The sequence below is a fragment of the Pinus tabuliformis genome, chromosome 2_1, assembly GCF_031772625.1.
Source record: "Pinus tabuliformis cultivar Carrire ecotype Pingquan chromosome 2_1, CPIR1, whole genome shotgun sequence".
Taxonomy (NCBI): domain Eukaryota; kingdom Viridiplantae; phylum Streptophyta; class Pinopsida; order Pinales; family Pinaceae; genus Pinus; species Pinus tabuliformis.
Window position 1 is genome coordinate 25,032,139 of NC_142299.1, and position 7,516 is coordinate 25,039,654.

The window sequence follows — 7,516 nt, forward strand, 5'->3', positions numbered from 1 at the left end:
TTCTTCACTTTTCCGTGTGGTTTGTTTTCCACACGATGGAAGAATTGTGACTATCGATCAATTGTCGTTCGTTAGTCCCCCAATGCCTCCTGCGCAGTTGTCGCCCCCTCCTAGTTTTTATCCACCAGTTGTATCTGCCCCACCACAGATCAACTACGTGGCCACCTATCCCATACCTAGATCCAGTGATGCCACCATCGTGCATAGTGTCCTGGGGGCATTGGGCCCTGACTTCCAAGATGTTTCCCTTCCATCGGGAGTGGCAATCTTGGAAGCACCGACTTCCTGTCCATTATAATGCAGTTCGGTGGAGCATAGTTCACTTTCCTATGCCAAGCTCCCTAAAAAATGAAATTAGGTCTGGTTGGAGCATAGTTCTTTTCCTGTGTCACGCTCCTTAAAAAATGAAACTAGGTCTGGTTGGAGCATAGTTCCTGAACTTGTGTCAAGCTCGTTAAAAAATGAAACAAGGGTTATGAGGATAGTTCTTTTACTGTGTCAACCTCATTAAAAAATGAAACAACTCCCTTTCCAAATCGAGTCTTTTGATTAAGATCTCGTAAAATACAAATCGAGTCTTTCATAGATCTCGAGAGTGAACCTTCATTCCATCCACTTTGTTGAATGCAATGAAGCTTGGGGGGCATGTACCTCGATTTGCGTTATTATGCTAGGGGCATGCGACCTGATAACAAGCATAGTTTTTCGTTTCAAGCTTGTGTAAACATGAAACCGAATCCAAGCAGAGTTCTCCATGGTTCAAGCTTGTGTAAAAATGAACCCATACCTGATTTACATCTTGTGATTGCCTTTTATCTGCTGATTTTTGTTAGATGAACCTTGGTTGTTCCATTCCATCACCACCATCTCTTTGGCCGATCATATGCTCTCACTTGGTTGTTTACCCTTTCCTGAGGAACCGCAGCGATGAGTGGTTTTATTAGCCAGCCTCTTGACCATTACATGTTTTGAGCAGTTCCACCATTACCAGAACCAGTTGCTACCCTTTATACCACTCGTTCCTCCAAGACGAGTCTCCTTTTAAGCTCTTTTCTGACTCGTAAAAAATGAAAAGATTGCCGAGTATTTTTCCCTTTTTGACTCGTTAAAGAGAATAAAAATGGAGGTCTGCTTTCAGCTCTTTTCCGACCGTTTAAAGACGAAAAGATTGCCGAGTTATCCCTCTTGACTCGTTAAACGTAAATAAGAGGTGGTCGTCTTTAAACTCTTTTCCGACTGTGTGAAAACAAAAAGATCGTCGGACCTTTGTCGTTTCAGGTTCGTTAACGGTTTCGAAACGACGTGGTTTCGATCGCTTTTTTACTTTTTCAGGTCGAAATCACTACTTATGAAAAGTACTCCTCGATCATAATGGTCGGGCGGTTCTTTTGAGCATTGTTTTATACTTTTTCGGGATCGAGAGACACAACTTTACGAAAAAGGAACCCCCCCGGAGTTTTCTTTTCTGTTGTCTTTTCAGACTCTCTAAATAGGAAAAGACGCCGAGTTCTTCCTTTGTCAAACTCGTTAAAACTTAATGACATCGAACACTGTCGAAATGACGCTTCCCAAGCATATGCTATCCCCGTCAAGCTTGTCACCCAAAAATAATCGGGGTACCTGCCAGAAATGGTGGGGAAAATGGAACTGTAATAATGGTCATGTCAGCAGTATGTCGCTCTTGAACATGGCACTAGTCTGCATTCGTGTCTGGGTTGGGATTTCTCATCTTCTTTTACACTAGCCTCCGTGGGTTTGGGTTATCCTATTTGACCTCTCATCTGCTCATTGCCTTGTCACCATGACCTCTGCTCATTTGATGTCAGATACTGCCAAATCAGTTGTCGTGCCGCTGATATGTTCAAGAGAAGTTGACCTCTGCAAACTTACCACCTCCCTCTGATGTCTCACACAAAATATTTTATCCTTCTCTGTCTCGTGTCGATGATGTGGGAAACATTATGGCCCACCTTCGATCAAGGTTACTTCCTGTCGACTTCAGCTCATTATCCAGGAAAGTGACCTAGAGACTCCCTTCAGGTGCCTTAGAGCCTGCATGCCTCAATGGCAGGTTCTTCGTGTTCGACGCAAGGTTTTCATCATTGGCCTCCGATCGGATGATTCTGCGGGTGTTCGACACCAGCTCATTGATTCACACGCCGCGGATTGTACCTATAAGTACCTTGAGGACCATTGTCATTATTGGTGGTACCTCTCGCGTCTGTTAACAGTTTTCATTATTGGCTGGTAATCAGACGATGTTCATGCATGTTCGACTTCAGCTCATGTATTCACATGCTTGGACTTGTACTTTGTTCGGGTTGGGATGGAGCGCAAGACCCTGGTCTTTGTCTGTTGCGAACCAGGCTGCGATTTTGTGGATTGTTATTACATGACTCATTGATGGATGGCTGCGCCAATACCTGAGTCTTTTGGGATGGCTGCGACCATACCTTTTTATCATCATGGTCTCTTCAGCTGGGTGGCTATCTCCATACCACAGACCTTCTTCGTATGTCTTTTGGATGGCTGTGCCCATGCCTAGACTACATGTAATCGAGATATCAGTTGTACATACATGCAGGTCCTTCCTGGTGGTGTTCCAGTTCAGCAGTTTTGTAAAGCATTTCACCCCTCCCACTCTCTCGGGCTTCATGCTTTAGGGGGCATCTGTTACACAGTAATTTGTCACTTTCTCCCTGTCAGTCTTCCTACTGTGTCATGAGTCCAAGTTAATCATGCTCATGCTCTCTAATGTTTCCAAATGACCCACTTTGCCAAAGTTTTGCTATCAGCGCGACTTTTGTCGAAATAACCGCACTGATGGGCGCTCCATAACAAACCGAATGCGCTGCCAGCGCGGAAGCACACATGTTTCCCGCGCTGATCGAATTTCATGAGCCAGCGTGTTTGTTATTCATATCTTATCGCGCTGACATGACCTTCTTTGTTATTCAGCTGCGATGTCAGCGCTCCAGTGCAGTTATGGACCCGCGCTGATCTAGTTTGGGCGAGTTTGTTCTAACAGCCGGCCTTCCAGATGACTCCAGACCTGGTTATTGGCATTGTCAATGTCGCCCTCCCTTCTCTGGCATGTTTGTTTCGTCATTTGAGCCACCTTCCTTGGAGATAAGCTCATCCTCCCACCATTCATGGAGACTCCTTCTCCTATTTAAGCCTCTACCATGGCCATGAGCAGCTAGTTTGTAGTTTGTAGTTTTTGATAGTTTTTGGATAGTGTGGAATTCATAGTGCTTACACTGCTGCTGCTAGTAGGTAGTTGGTGTGACAAGTGTGGATTTGCTAGAGGAAGCTTAAGGAAGGTTGTGAGTATTGCTTGTGTGAGAGAGAGCTTTGTTTTGGGATAATTTACCTCCAAGGGTGAATGCTTAAGAGACTTGCTGGCTGGACCCTCTAGAGAAGGACTCAGCGTCAGAACTTTGGTTGTACCTTTCTCTGTTATTGATTAATAATAGATGACTACTGTTATGGTTCCATTCTCATTTGTCTTTGTAATGGTTAATGTGAATTACATCCTTTCTGACTGATGTATAATTTCTTTTATTAGATTTCACGCTTGTGTTTGTCTTTCTCTTCGTGTGTGCAGGTATCTATTCACGGAGATCGTGGAGGATCGTGACCGGCCAGAGCGAAGGAGCGAGAGCGACATCTCTTCATCAAACAATAGCGTTGGAATCTAAGTAGGTGTTCATTGCCTCTCTTTTATTTGCAATTAGGAACTTGCACAATAGCATTGATTGATTGTTGCTAGACCCATTCTGGGCTAGTAGGGAAACATTATGGCCCACCTTCGATCAAGGTTACTTCCTGTCGACTTCAGCTCATTATCTAGGAAAGTGACCTAGAGACTCCCTTCAGGTGCCTTAGAGCCTGCATGCCTCAATGGCAGGTTCTTCATGTTCGACGCAAGGTTTTCATCATTGGCCTCCGATCGGATGATTCTGCGGGTGTTCGACACCAACTCATTGATTCACACGCCGCGGATTGTACCTATAAGTACCTTGAGGACCATTATCATTATTGGTGGTACCTCTCGCGTCTGTTAACAGTTTTCATTATTGGCTGGTAATCAGACGATGTTCATGCATGTTCGACTTCAGCTCATGTATTCACATGCTTGGACTTGTACTTTGTTCGGGTTGGGATGGAGCGCAAGACCCTGGTCTTTGTCTGTTGCGAACCAGGCTGCGATTTTGTGGATTGTTATTACATGACTCATTGATGGATGGCTGCGCCCATACCTGAGTCTTTTGGGATGGCTGCAACCATACCTTTTTATCATCATGGTATCTTCAGTTGGGTGGCTGTGTCCATACCACATACCTTCTTCGTATGTCTTTTGAATGGTTGCGCCCATGCCTAGACTACATGTAATCGAGATATCAGTTGTACATACGTGCAGGTCCTTCCTGGTGGTGTTCCAGTTCAGCAGTTTTGTAAAGCATTTCGCCCCTCCCACTCTCTCGGGCTTCATGCTTTAGGGGGCATCTGTTACACAGTAATTTGTCACTTTCTCCCTGTCAGTCTTCCTACTGTGTCATGAGTCCAAGTTAATCATGCTCATGCTCTCTAATGTTTCCAAATGACCCACTTTGCCAAAGTTTTGCTATCAGCGCGACTTTTGTTGAAATAACCGCGCTGATGGGCGCTCCATAACAGACCAAATGCGCTGCCAGCGCGGAAGCACACGTGTTTCCCGCGCTGATCGAATTTCATGAGCCAACGCGTTTGTTATTCATATCTGATCGCGCTAACATGACCTTCTTTGTTATTCAGCTGCGATGTCAGCGCTCCAGTGCAGTTATGGACCCGCGCTGATCTAGTTTGGGCGAGTTTGTTCTAACAGCCGGCCTTCCAGATGACTCCAGACCTGGTTGTTGGCCTTGTCAATGTCGCCCTCCCTTCTCTGGCATGTTTGTTTCGTCATTTGAGCCACCTTCCTTGGAGATAAGCTCATCCTCCCACCATTCATGGAGACTCCTTCTCCTATTTAAGCCTCTACCATGGCCATGAGCAACTAGTTTGTAGTTTGTAGTTTTTTATAGTTTTTGGATAGTGTGGAATTCATAGTGCTTACACTGCTGCTGCTAGTAGGTAGTTGGTGTGACAAGTGTGGATTTGCTAGAGGAAGCTTAAGGAAGGTTGTGAGTATTGCTTGTGTGAGAGAGAGCTTTGTTTTGGGAGAATTTACCTCCAAGGGTGAATGCTTAAGAGACTTGTTGGCTGGACCCTCTAGAGAAGGACTCAACGTCAGAACTTTGGTTGTACCTTTCTCTGTTATTGATTAATAATAGATGACTACTGTTATGGTTCCATTCTCATTTGTCTTTGTAATGGTTAATGTGAATTACATCCTTTCTGACTGATGTATAATTTCTTTTATTAGATTTCACGCTTGTGTTTGTCTTTCTCTTCGTGTGTGCAGGTATCTATTCACGGAGATCGTGACCGGCCAGAGCGAAGGAGCGAGAGCGGCATCTCTTCATCAAACAATAGCGTTGGAATCCAAGTAGGTGTTCATTGCCTATCTTTTATTTGCAATTAGGAACTTGCACAATAGCATTGATTGATTGTTGCTAGACCCATTCTGGGCTAGTAGGGATCGCCTCTATCCGTAGAGGGGATTTACCTCTCCAACATAAATATTTTAGACAATGTAGCTACATAAATTTGAATCTATTGATGACTCTATGGATGATTGCGGGCTTTTGTTAATGGATCAACTTCTTTTGAGGGGATCTTTGTCCTCCACATTGTGATACATGTCTAAATTATTTTTGACATGCATTTTGTCTTCATTCCACATTATGATATTTGTCCATTTTGGATGTACTTCTTTATTGGATTATTTAGTCTCATCAATAAATTGTGCTCCTTTAGTTGACTTGCTTACTCTAGTGGATTTTACTTTCATACCACTACAAAGGATTTTGTATGCTCAATTATGGACTTGTTTTGGTATTAGTACTATGGCGTTTTGGGGAAGGATAGTTTTTCAGATAGCACATGTTCAACAATAAAGGGGATAAGGTTTGATGTAATGCTTTCTTTTCCTAGCTTCGTGTGTGTTTTTAGGGAGGATGTTGTGCATAGGGCCAACCTTATGTTGAGATGGGTATTTAACCCTCTCACTTATTTTTGGCTATGGTCGACCATGTTTCTAAGTTGGACATCCATGCACCAACTCTTGCTTATATTTGAGCTATGCAATCATAAACCCACTCTCTTCTATATTTTGGCCACAAACACTCAATGTGAAGTTGGGTATTTATAAACCCACTCTCTTCTTATATTTGAACTTTAATCTCTCAAGTACACCAAGCTAGGTATCCATAAATCTACATAGTCGTTGTTTTTTAGCATGCTTGGTTATTTCCAAGTTGTTCCATATACATAGAGTTTAATCTTCTCACTATCACTTGAGCTACAACTAATCTTACTTGAGGCGGGTACTCCTATTTCTTCTCTACTAAAAGTTGTTTATTATGAGATCTCTTCAAAAGGACAATGTAGTACCACTCCCTTGATATATCCCTAATATGGCAAGGATATATCTTCCCATCATCCAACCCTTGCTTGTATTTAAGTTGGTGAAATTAAAACCCACTCTCTTTTATATCTCGGGCACAACCAATTTATGTGAAATTGAGTATTTATAAACCCACTCTCTTCTTATACTCGAGCTTCAAGCTCTCAAGTGCACAACACTAGGTATCCATAAACCTACACACTTGATGTATTTCAACATGCTTAGTTGTATTCAAGCTATTTCATGTACATGAAGTTGAATCTTCTCATTGTCACTTTATCTACGACTATTCTTACTTGAGATGGGCACTCCTATCTATTCTCTAATACAAGTTGTCTCCTCTAAGATGTCTTCAAATAGACAATGTAGTACCACTTCCTTGATATATGCATAATATGACAAGTATTAATATGTAAATTGTCGTGGATATTCCACTAAAGAATTCTTCGCAACTATCTTTTAAAAAGAGCCAAAATCTATATTATGAAGGGTTAATTCCTTTAAATTTTAGATATGTTATTATTGATTTTGCTGTTTATGCATGCAATATATAAATTTTGGAGAATAAAGAACAATGAAATACAAACATACAACAATCATAATGAACACTAAGATGTGCTATTGGAAACCCTTTCAAGGGAAAACCTAGCTAGAAGGTGATATGGCTATTCTCTCATTTGTCTGAAATGTAGACAATGCAAATATAAAGGAGAAGGTACTCTTTGTGGAGTTACATGAGACTTGTGGCCCATGGGTTTCTTTAGAATACAAAGCCCCAATGTTTTGCTTTTTCGCTGACCACTCTCTACTCTACTGTGGAATAAAATGCACTCGAATAGATGGAACCCCTTTTCTTCCTAGTGACTCGGTTATGACACAACCTGATAGCCCACTAGGGATTAAGTTTGACTCCCTCAACTCTCAACTAGAGTTACAAATTTAACCCTTCTAGAGTTTCTTCATAGT